Here is a 12,091-nt window from a genome sequence, read left to right on the forward strand (position 1 = left end):
ATACAGTACATAAAAAAAATATCATGACATTAGCATGCTACTTTTGGGTATTGTTATTGTATGTGATCCTGCCTGTGAAATACAGGCTAAAGTTTCATAATCTATAAATTAGGTAGCATTGATTTCAATTATTCATTCATTTCAATCTAGGACTAATAAGAACTTAAAGGATTAGTCCATTTTCCCAAAAAAAATCCAGACAATTTACCCACCAACATGCCATCCAAAACGTTGATGTCTGTCCCCGTTCCGTCATGAAGAAACCATGCTTTTTGAGGAAAACATTCCAGGACCCTTCCCATTTTAATGGACCCCAACACGCAACAGTTTTAATGCAGTTTAAAATTGCAGCTTCAAATGACTCTAAACGATCCCAAACGAGGCACAAGGGTCTTTTCTAGCGAAATGATTGTCATTTTTGACAAAAAATTATATATATGTACTTTTAAAACACAACTTCTCATCTTCTTCCGGTCCTGTGACGCGCCAGAGGGACCTCACGTAACATGTCATCACGTCAAGAGGTCACGGATGACGTATGCGAAACTACGCCCCAGTGTTTACAAGTGTGGAGAAAGAGGACCGTTCCGACGTTGTTGTATGTCGAATGATACCAATTAAAGTCTTTTTGTCAGTTTATCGTTTAAAATGGTCCGCAAACATGCGTTTTATATGTAACACGTGACTTTCCACAGCATTACGCAATTGCTTGAGGTCGCGCTGGCGCGTCATAGGACCGAAGATAGATGTGAAGTTGTGGTTTAAAAGTGCATATTTTTTATCGTTTCGCTAGATAAGACCCTTATGCCTCGTTTGGGATCATTTAGAGTCTTTTGAAAGTGCAATTTTAAACTGCATTAAAACTGTTATGTGTTGGGGTCCACTAAAGTCCATTAAAATGAGAAAAATCCTGGAATGTTTTCCTCAAAAAATTTAATTTCTTCTCGACTGAACAAAGAAAACATTTTGGATGATATGGTGGCGAGTAAATTATCTGGATTTATTTAACGAAAATAATCTAATCCTTTAATAAAACTTCAATAATAAAGATATGGAAGTTTTATTACACAGAATTTCCTATACATTATGTTACGTAGAATGATTTTATGTTTATGTAAATCACAAAAAAAACTGAATTTGAGGAAGGATAAGACTGTCAGCTATTCATGAGAGAGCAGGAAGATAAAGGGGTTTTATTGGGTCATAAATACCTTCACTTCCACCAATAAACACATACATATACACAACACACACACATAAACAACGCCTAAGTCTTTGGAATAAGGCTGACAGACAAATGAAACCGAATCACAATCACTCAACCATTAAGAATCAAAACAGAAACACAGGTTTAGAAAGTCAACTTAGTTTTTATGGTGACTGAAATGTTGTGTTGAGCATTCCTAAAGTCAATGCCAATTTGATGTTTCATCATTTTACACAATGCAAGGTGCACATCCCTAAATTAATCAAGAGCAATTCAAGCATCCTACAGTCCTTCTCATTCCAAGGATGCTTGTCTTAGTTTCCTCCTAATTACTGCCCAGCTAAAATCATTAACATTACGGCTTAACACGCCAGAGCCCCGGGGTCCCAAAACCTTCCGTCTCTTCGCCCCTCAAGCTCTCTTCACCTCGGTCTTTTCTTTACACTCTCATCATTCCACTCATTCCAGAGCCTGAACTTTTGTGGGGTTGAGGGGGACAATTGGGGGCTAAATCCCCTGAGAGAAAAGATTCATACAATGTCAGAACTGAAGGGGGGGATGCACAGAGCGACCGGGCCCTCTACCTTTAGGGGTCATGTTGTTATAAACACGTCACAGCAAGTCGAGAGATGATGGGTATTTTTGGCTAAAGATGTACCTAAATGCAGGTTTTGAAAGTAATTTTGGGGGGGGGGGGGCTGTAGAAATCTTTAATATCTCAATTACATTAATGTGTTGAGTGCAAATGAAAACTTTGGCTCGGGTTAACTGCTTTCTGGATTTGAGAAAAATAAATACGCGTGTTATCACAATCCTAATTTATTTTTTCCAAAAATGTCACAAAATAAGCTCGGGCATACTAACGGTTTGTATATTTGTAAGGTTTTTAAGTACAAATATCTACACAACGAATATCTTTAAATCAAGAGATGTAAGATCAGTTTATCAAATCTGCACACAGTTACAAAAAAACTGGGAAAGTATCCTTTAAAAAGATCTTAATATATACCATTAGGTACAGATATGTGTACACTTGGTACCAATATGTACCTCTGAGGTACTTATATGAACTCTTTAGGTCCAAAGCTGTACCTTTCTGACCATACTTCGCCAATTTTTTTAGTCCACGTGCAAATCTATAAAAAAACTGATGACACACAAATCACAAGATACTGACTTCTCTAAAACTCCCTTTTAACATGTTAATATTTTACTATGTTTTTACCTCAACTTAGATTAATTAATACATACCTATCTTTTTTAAATGAGTGCAATTCATCTTGTACAGCGCGTCGTGAATGTGTTAGCATTTAGCCTAGCCCCATTCATTCCTTAGGATCCAAAAAGGGAAGAAATTAAAAGGCACCAAACACATCCATGTTTTCCCTATTTAAAGACTGTTACATGAGTAAGTATGGTGGCACAAAATAAAACGTGGCGATTTTGCGCAATAGCACTTAGTTTGCAGCACTTCGACCTCGAGCGCAGTAATATTTTGCCATGTTTTGTTTTGTGCCACCATACTTACTCATGTAACAGTCTTTAAATAGGGAAAACATGGATGTGTTTGGTGGCTTCTAAATTCATCCCTGTTTGGATCCTAAGGAATGAATGGGGCTAGGCTACATGCTAACACTTTTATGACGCACTGTACAAAGATTAAGTGCATGCATTTAATAAAGATAGGTATGTATTAATTCATCTAAGTTGAGGTAAGAAGAACATAGTAAAATATTAAAAAACAGTGGTGTTTTCCTTTACTAGCAGCATTCTTGATAGCAACCAATCAGTAACAACAGCTTCCTGGCATGCGCACACATACACCAAAAGACAGACTTTGAGAAATCTGTTCTTGCATCTGGCAGGTTTACAGGTCCAGATGTGGACCTATTCTGGCATGTTCTTATAATCCACCTAATGGTACAAACATAACAACACAAAGGAAACTAAGAGAGCCATCACTTTTTCCCCTCGATCTACCCCTCATTCCTTTATTCTCTCATTTCATCCATTCACTCCCGATCAGCTGAAACACACACATGCAACACATGCTCAGGCTTGCACACACACACACATTCCCAAAGAATGAGAAACAGGTCCTAAACATCGCATTTTTCCCCTGCATGTCTCACCTCGGAGCGTTTCCATCTCACCGGCATTGACTCACGTCTGTGACTCTGATCAACGTTGCTGCCAGATGACATCATTCATTTAAAAATATACCAATTTGACACCTTGCGCATAATAGGAGCGAAGCCAGGCCTGATAAGGACCCAGACAGGAGGCTCAGGTCACGCTGACCGAGTGTGGAAGAAACATTGTCTGGATGCTTGAACTGGAAAAAATGAACTAATTGATTACTTGTGTCTGGTCTTGAAGTTCATGAGGTTTGCTGGCCCTGTACACTGTCAAATAAAATGATCCAAAGTTGTCACTGAGGCAGAACCCTTTTAAAAAGTCCTAATATGTACCATTTAGGTACATAAATGTATACGTGTGTACCTTTGAGATGTTAATACGCACTCTCTGGTAGCAATATTTGCCTCTGTGCTACTCTTAAGCCTCAAGTACTAGGTTGTTTTTGACATGTACATGCACGGCCGAACGCCAATTTTGCAAAGCATAGTTTATTTGACTCGTACGTGTACACAGACGTTCCACGCAAGTCCATTACGACAAAATTTAATGCATCTCCTGGGCTACATACTACATTCTATTGTACGTGCACGCCCATACACGACCTACATGTACAAAGTACGCATGGTTACACAAATCTGCAGGTGCTTGTACAGTAAGGCTGCCTAATGATTATTAGTTTGCAGAATAAAAGTTTTTGTTTACAACATAATTATTATACACAGTACATCAACAAAAAATGTGTATATATAAATATATAAACACATGTATGTATAATTAGGAAAAAAATATTGATATTTTTATATGATATAAATTATATGTAAATATACAAATGTTTATACACATGCAAATATTTCTTTAATATATACATGTATGTGTGTGCATTTACATATATACATCATTTATAAACGTTTCAGCAGTAACAACATAAACAAGCGGCTTTCGTGGTTATTACGTAACTTCCGGTAAACTCCGCGAAGAATAAATAACAAGTCCTTTTAAAGTATTTTATTTACAAGCAAAATAAACAACACATAGATTACATAGGAACGCAAAACATTTGTTATTTTCGTGAGGTATTTGTTTAAGAGTTCAGTTTCAGCAAGTAGTCAGACCATTAAACAAACAAAAACCGGAAGTAAAGTTCTGACCAGACGCTTATCGCGTCACCGCACGTGCTTCCGATGAAACGGTTTATAGACATATGTTTATATATATAAATGTATATGTAAACAAAAACTTTTATTCTGCAAACGCCACTAATCGTTAGGCAGCGCTACATTACAAAAGCACTGTATGCGAACCCTAATAAGCTAGCATTTTTTTATAGATATATTTAAACTTTCAATAGAAAGATTTTCAAGAAATAGCTTAGCTTAAAAAGTAAATTCTGTCAGCATTTACTTGCCATCACATCTTTTCACTTGGTATGAATTTTAAAGAATATAATAACTGCTTTTCCATAATCAAATATTTGGTAGAAATTTACCTTGTGTGACAAAGGAGGAGATTATTGAAATGGGTGTAAATAATGATGACACGTATCAACTTAGGAGAAATACAAATAAGGCAATTATTAACAAAATGCAGTATGAATACAGCGCTATTAATCGTCATTTAGTCATTGAAAAATCAAATATTTGAGTTCAAATTGAAATTTAAGCTGCATCTACAATGATCAGTTGTTCATGCACTTTTTCTCGGAACTTTTATATTTAATCTTAAATATTTCACAAAGAAACAAGTGAGATATTAAAGATATCGCATTTACATTTTTCCTTTTCTCCAAGTGTACACAAAGCTTACATCAGGACCTGTCTCAGCACAACATAAAAGGTGTTACCCTACACTGACACCACAAACTCTGGAGCACGACCTAAATTCATCCCTAAAGGCACAATGCTGCGGTTACAGTACACACCCAGCTGAACTTAAAAAGCTGACCCTGTTTCTCCATACATCTATCAGTGAAAAACACAAGACAAACCGGGACAAAAAAATGAGAGACAGCACAGAAGACGACACAGAGGAGATTCCCAGGATCTGAATTCAGCGTTGCGTAACACTCATTTGAAACGTGATCCAGCCTCCGAGCACCGAAGAGAGGCTGAGGAGGAGCAAAGAAGCATCTAAACTGGGTCAAGCTGTGTGAATCATATTCTCCAGTCACACGAGGAGTCGCAAAGGGTCACGATGGAGAAAATCGTGTAGTGTCACACCCTTAACGTTTTAATTCGAAGTGGCTGAGAACACAATGAAAAAAGTATGAAGGAAGCAAAGATTGAAAAAGAGAGGAAGGAGGGCAGTTGACCAAGACAATGTAGTTACAGTAAGCGTCACTATTGTCCTAACACTTAGGGTCAGGGATTTTAATCAAATCCTTTACAGGGTTTCCCGCAGAAAATGTGTTAGTTAAGGTGGTAGGGTTGGGCGGGTGGATGGATGGAGCCGGGGGGCGTGGCAATCAAAGGGGCGGGGCGTTCGCGTCATGATGAAAATGAAAATATTTTTATTAAAAACACTCAAATAAAACTTAATTTTGAAGAAACTATGACAGAAAATGAACACATACTAGAATATTAATGAAATAAATGTTTTTAACACATACCTCTAATGAGAATAGATGCGTGATGAAGTGAAACTAAAGGGTTAATAAACACAAACTGAAGCAGATGTTGTAGAACGTCTGGCAAACGATGATAGATAGTGCAAAGAAACTGATAATTTCCCACTATTAATTACATTATCTTAAAGGAGCGTAACTACTGTAGCATGTAAATAATGCACATAAATAATGTGAGCAAGAGCGCTCAACAATTATATCGAATCAACAGACATGTGCAACCTAGCTAGCAGGTTGCTCAAACAACAAAATCAGCAGCTAACTTACTTTCAAATAAACAAGAACTACAGACAAAATCAATAACAGGCTTAAATAAACCCAAAACATAAATCTACTTACAGTTCTCACGAACACGCGTTTTATCGACTGGCAGTGACGGACCATTTCGGCCTTGTGAAGCGCGTCCGCGCTATTCTCAGAGATGTTTTATCAACTGGCTAGTTGTCCTCCAGACAGTGACGGACCACGTCTCTCTCTCATTTCGGCTGTGTGGACGACCTAGTTAATGCGGTAGGGTTTCCCAGCTTAGGCGGGCCACCCGAACTGCAAAGTGCTGCGGGAAACCCTGCTTTGCAGATGTAACTGATCTAGTTCAGGTGAGATGCGTTATTTCTTTTCTATGCACCTGATAAAGTCGCGTCACTAGCCGGCTATGTTTGCAACTCCTCCAGGGAGTTATTTCAGTCATGCAAGACTAAAAGTCCTATCTACTTAAAAGACAGATCTCTATAATGGATATACTTCAACCACAATTAAACCTGAAATCAAGTGTCCAATTACTTTGGTTTCTTAAGTTCAAAGTGCACTAAAACACATTTTTCGAGGACATTTTAGCTACTCGCATAGAGCATAGGTTGAAAAACACCTCACGTGACTCCCTTCCCTGAGAGAATCGCCAGTGTTTTTCGATTGATTTATTCTGGATCGGAAAGGTGGTATTATGCACAGCTCCTATGTATTATGCCTCTTTGATCAGTAGGAAATCTTCATTAATCTAAAATCACTCATCAAACATAATCATTATTATCATGAAAATACTTGAAAAGGTTTGATAAACAGTGATACAAATATGCTTATAGGCATTTCGTGGAGCTGCGTACTTCTTTTATGGCGCACATTGAGTTTCTGCACGAGAGCGCCCTCTGGCTTTTGGATGTAGTGGCATTTTACCGTAATTCATTGAGAAGCATATCAAGCAGAATCGCACAATTTATAATCCCAGCCCTGCATGAAGGTGGGAATTTAGCATTGCATTGTGCACTGCTATTACAATGGATAGGAGACATTCTTGTTATATCTTTCGCCATACCCAAGTACCAGAACATCCAGCACAATTTCATAGTAATTCTTGCAAAGGTGGTTAATTTGTATGACCACACATGTACGTTTTTCCCACGTTATTTTTTGCCTTTATTTGATAGATAGTATGTAATAAAAGGACAGGAAAATACAGGGTGGAGGGAAGGGTACAGAATCAGCAAATAACCTTGAGCCGGGTTTCGCCAAAAGTGCGACTGCACCATATATTAGTCACTGCGCACTACACCATCGACTCCGACCACTTTATGTGCACCACGTATGTGGTATGTTTCTGTATGTTTTGCTTTCGCCCATGTGATGCTGGGTTTAGGGCTGGGGTTTCATTAGAATTTTTTTTTTTTAAATCATGTACGATTTTTGTATGATTCGCTTCATAAGAATTCATTCCAGTTAGTATTCTCAAAGTACGTACAAATTCCTGTGAGATCAGGTTGGAATATCAAATACTATTTGGGTGTAGACTCATTTGTGGGAGTAAAGAAACAATAAGAACATTCAAGCGACTGCATACCAATGCATTAAAAACCCTTTTAGATCAAGTTAGTAACTTGATAGCATCTCCCTAGCAGTGACCAACACCATCCTTGACTAATAGCTGATAGTTAAAAACACATCAAATCTGGATATTATTCTCGAATGACTCATGTAAGATTGCTACTTGTGTAAATCTACTTTGGAAACCATAACGACTGATCCACTTTACAGAGTATTATTGTGTAGCATAAACAATTCAATTAAGTTTTCATGAAAATATCTAAAAAAGCAAAATATAACCACCCATGCCAATGTGGGCAGAAGCATGTACATATACAGAGAAAACCACACACAACACTCTCCGCTCTCCCTTCCTCTACTTCTTCCAAAGGTCAAGATGTCAAATTCCTTATCCTCATTCCGGCCTCAGATACACACTGGTATGCGAAAGTCAGTGTGTGTTTATGTTGGACATCGCTGCCAAGGAAGTTCCGCTTAATAGGTCACCCAAATCATTAATGCTCATCCTAGCATCGCTATCTCCAACCATATCAGACACATATGATTGCAGAAATATCAGCGAACGAGACATGGACCAATATCCACTTTTCAATTCCGCCTCCAGCAACTGATGGCTGGTGAGATAGAAGAAATGTTTGGTCTCAGTTTTGTGCATCAATGCACATTAATATAACAAAAATCAAATCAAAAAATGATGCACTAGCCCAGAGATAGAGCACACAGAGAGTGTAAAATGAGAAAAGACTAGACGCCATATGAACTGGGAAGCTCATATTAAGTTTCTCTGAAATTTGTTTGCACCATTGTTACTGCTCACACCTAGCTAGCATGTAAGAGAACAAACCCATAAACATTAACTGACATATAAGTTATGTACTACTTGTGCCATGAATGCTACGTCAAATAGTATGCATTGTTAAATCTTCAACTAGTAGGCCCTAGTATCATCTGCAATGATATTAAATGAAACCATGCAGAATTCTGCACAACGTACGTCATTTCAATTCGGTAAGTTTGGTTCAGATTTAAAAGTGCTTTGGCTTTATAAAAAACTGACAGAACTTAGCAAAAATATTTATTAAAGGAACATGCAAGGGGTGGAGGATGTGAATGTTATGAACGATGAATCAAGTGTATGATGGTGATTGAAATTCCCAGCAAATCTGCGGTTCATGAATCACCCTTTCCTACACCAAACCTTTAACCAACACCACCACCCTCCCCTCCCCAAATGTGCCAAGAATTTATCTTAAAAGCCAAAGAATGAGCTGAGCCCTGAGGGTTGCAATAATTCACCACAACCGATTTGATAATAACAACAAAGGTGTCCTGACAGATCCTTACAATCCTTCCCAGGAAATGATGGAGACAGATGGACCAAAACACGACTTTCATATGGCATTAGCCGAAATGCCTGAGCTTTCTACGACTCGAGATTGAAGATAACATCAGCTTTCTTCAAAGGAGACCCTTTGGAGGGAAGCAGTGGCTTCGGGGTAGTGGACAGGGGGGGATTTTGGAGAAGAGAGCAAACCAGGTGTACTACAAATGAGAATACAGGATGTAACACTAAACATATGGGGGGTTCTTGAAAAAGTGGTTTTATACCTGGGTTTGATTATGAGACCTAGACCGCTGGGAACCCCTTTCTCAAAACATTGAAGACAACGCTGAGAATTACGTAAATATGGTCAAAATATGTACCTCAGCTGTCACCCTTTCAAAAAGTACATTATCAAAGATACACATTAGTATATCAAATGCACATGCTGGTACCTAATGGTACATATTAGGACCTTTTCAAAGGGTACTGCCCCAGTGACAGTGTATGAAGGAAACATAAAGAAAGCACAAAGAGCTAAGTATAGCATGTTGTCATGAATATTTCGGATATCATCTGGACTAGAGATGGAGCCAAGGAATGTGATGGTACTGGAGAAAAGCCCCACAAGCAACGCATTCTTCTAACTTGAAGTTTGGGGCCAAAGGGCTGTGGGGCTGGGAGGGGCCTGTGTGTTTTAATGGGGGTGCAAGATGCTCACCCTGTGGTCATGTTACCACCACAGAAATTTACATTTTAGCACACAAAAGAAAATTGTGGGTGTCACTTATTACAAACCTTAGTGCCCATTAAGTATCCCATCTGTGTTTGACTTCTGAAAATTATTTTTTTTCTGTTGCGTAGTTCTGAAACTATCACAAAAATTTACAAAACATACTTTAAAAATGAAAAAATGGTTACAGCAACGACGCAGATGGGATAACAGAGTTTGAAGCAAGGTTTGAGGTTTCTTGAGAATGATTTCTGCACATCAAGATTCGCTCTGGAATGTCATATGACGTCACATATTTGAGATCGGGTTTCCTAGATCCGGTTTATGAAATTGATCCACAAATCAAAATAACTTATCAGCGTTCTTAAAAGTTTAATAAATGCAGATTTCAGTACTCTGGCAGCATTTCTGGTTTTTATACAACACATGAAGTAACGTTTTATCATATGCAAAACTTAAACAGGTAGTTGTCTTGAGAGAGAGAGAAAGAAAGAGACAGTTGTTCATAAAGATAGATCCATGATCTCCCAAGGGAATATCTCCGTGATACATATAATCACCTTAATTAACAAAAGCAATGAAGACGTCTACAAAGCTTTTTACTTTCACGCGCGCTCCCATTTAGACACACAGTTTCGCTGTAATAACGGGAACGCGCTGCGTACTGTGTCGCGTCTCTAGAAATGCAAATGGTGTGTAAACAAGACCATTTCCGTTTTTATGTAACAATTCTTACTGGCTAATAATACCATGACTCAGACGTTACGAAATTATAACATCTTTGACGCAAAGCCACACTGTGTGTCCGCTATGAATCGACGTGTCACTTGCATAAATCAAACAACCTTTGTTGCGTTTTAAGGCTCACTGTGTTGCATGAAAAAGTTTAATGCCTACTGGGACATTATTGCAAAAAGACCAGATTATACAAACAGGCCTGTGTGTTGACAAAATGTTTCGTAATGAATTTGGAATTCCAGAATTTTCCAGGATGCGGTTAGCAGAAATGCGAAAAATAATTCCCACTTGAACAATGATTAAGAGTGTCCGATCATTATTAGCCATTATCGTTTAGAAAGTGACAAAAACTACACAAAAGATGGATTTGCAAGTAATTACTTATAATAAAAGAAACCGTTCATTCCTTAAAGTACAGTCATAACTTACATTAAAGTACAGCTAAAGTTACCACAGCACAACATAAAAATCTAAGTAACGTTAAATCAGCTCTCGAATTTTTTAAGTCGATAAAGTTCGTTTGTGTTTCGTTTCGTTTCGTTTCGTTTTCCACTTAACTCGAGACTTCCCTTTCCCATCAAAGAGTCAGCCGGTGTCGGCGCTTTTCTTTGCAACTTAAAAGTTTTAACAAACATCTCTCGCGTTTTTTGGAAACTACAATACCCCTCTAACACCTTTAAGGAAACAAAGCTACTTACCTCGGTTTCAATGAATCGTGCTTATCAATGCTTTAGTCCCTAAATGCCCAAAATAGAAAGTATGTCATTCCCTTGCTGCGAAGTCCACGGCGGACCAGACGAGTGTGGAATTCCGCCATGTCAATTATGTGGAAGAGCACATGAGGGGGGGTGTAAACGTTACCGTAATACACCAAGTAGAACTGCCTCAATCCATTCACTACAGTCTGCATCAGTGATCGATGACGCAAATGTAAAGGGTACCATCTACATAAGCTATTCAAAATCCTCTACATTTTAAACTAATATACTACTTTAAACTTTAAAATAAAGTTGTGAATTATGTTGTGAATAAGATCTGCCCATCTGCCTAGAGTTTTTAAAAATGTATTTTTGGCATTTTTACAAGCAGCAAGTCTCACCCTGAGATGCTTTGAGTTTAAATTTAGTCTTTCCGTCTTTTTTTTTTATTATTATTCAGTCAGTCATGCATTTCAAAAACATTACAAAACTTTTAAGAAATTAACATGTTTGGATAAATGTAGTCTACAAATTAATTTGAAACATTTAGTTAAATGTTTTTAGATAAAAAAGAGATTGAATAGTGTATAGTGGCATTAAATACTTTTAAAGCAAAGCCTTTTTCACCAGGACAGGTACAAATTAAACAGCTGCAAATATTAAATCTAAAATGGTTATAGTGCAAAGAAACATTTTTTGTAGATCAGATATACAAAAAAGAACATAATTATACTATCAGTATTTGAAACTTTTATTTATTAGGCATGTCTTTTTGTTATTTAGGATAGTGTAACTTGAATCACATTCATAAAAATAATCT

The 12,091-nt window shown here is 37.6% G+C and overlaps 1 protein-coding gene across 4 annotated transcripts in view; it reads right to left on the minus strand.

The window, feature by feature from the left end:
- The window catches only part of fndc3bb (fibronectin type III domain containing 3Bb), a 74,116-nt gene extending 62,687 nt beyond the window's left edge, over positions 1-11,429 (minus strand). For 3 of the 4 annotated variants that reach the window (XM_055181997.2, XM_055181995.2, XM_055181993.2), the window contains exon 1: positions 11,272-11,429. The gene's annotated coding sequence lies outside the window, so the exon portion shown is untranslated. The remainder of the gene's footprint in view (positions 1-11,271) is intronic. The other variant, XM_055181994.2, reaches the window with a different exon arrangement.
- Between the last annotated feature and the right edge of the window lie 662 nt (positions 11,430-12,091).

This window comes from Misgurnus anguillicaudatus, chromosome 25 (assembly GCF_027580225.2).
Source record: "Misgurnus anguillicaudatus chromosome 25, ASM2758022v2, whole genome shotgun sequence".
NCBI classification, from domain to species: Eukaryota; Metazoa; Chordata; class Actinopteri; order Cypriniformes; family Cobitidae; genus Misgurnus; species Misgurnus anguillicaudatus.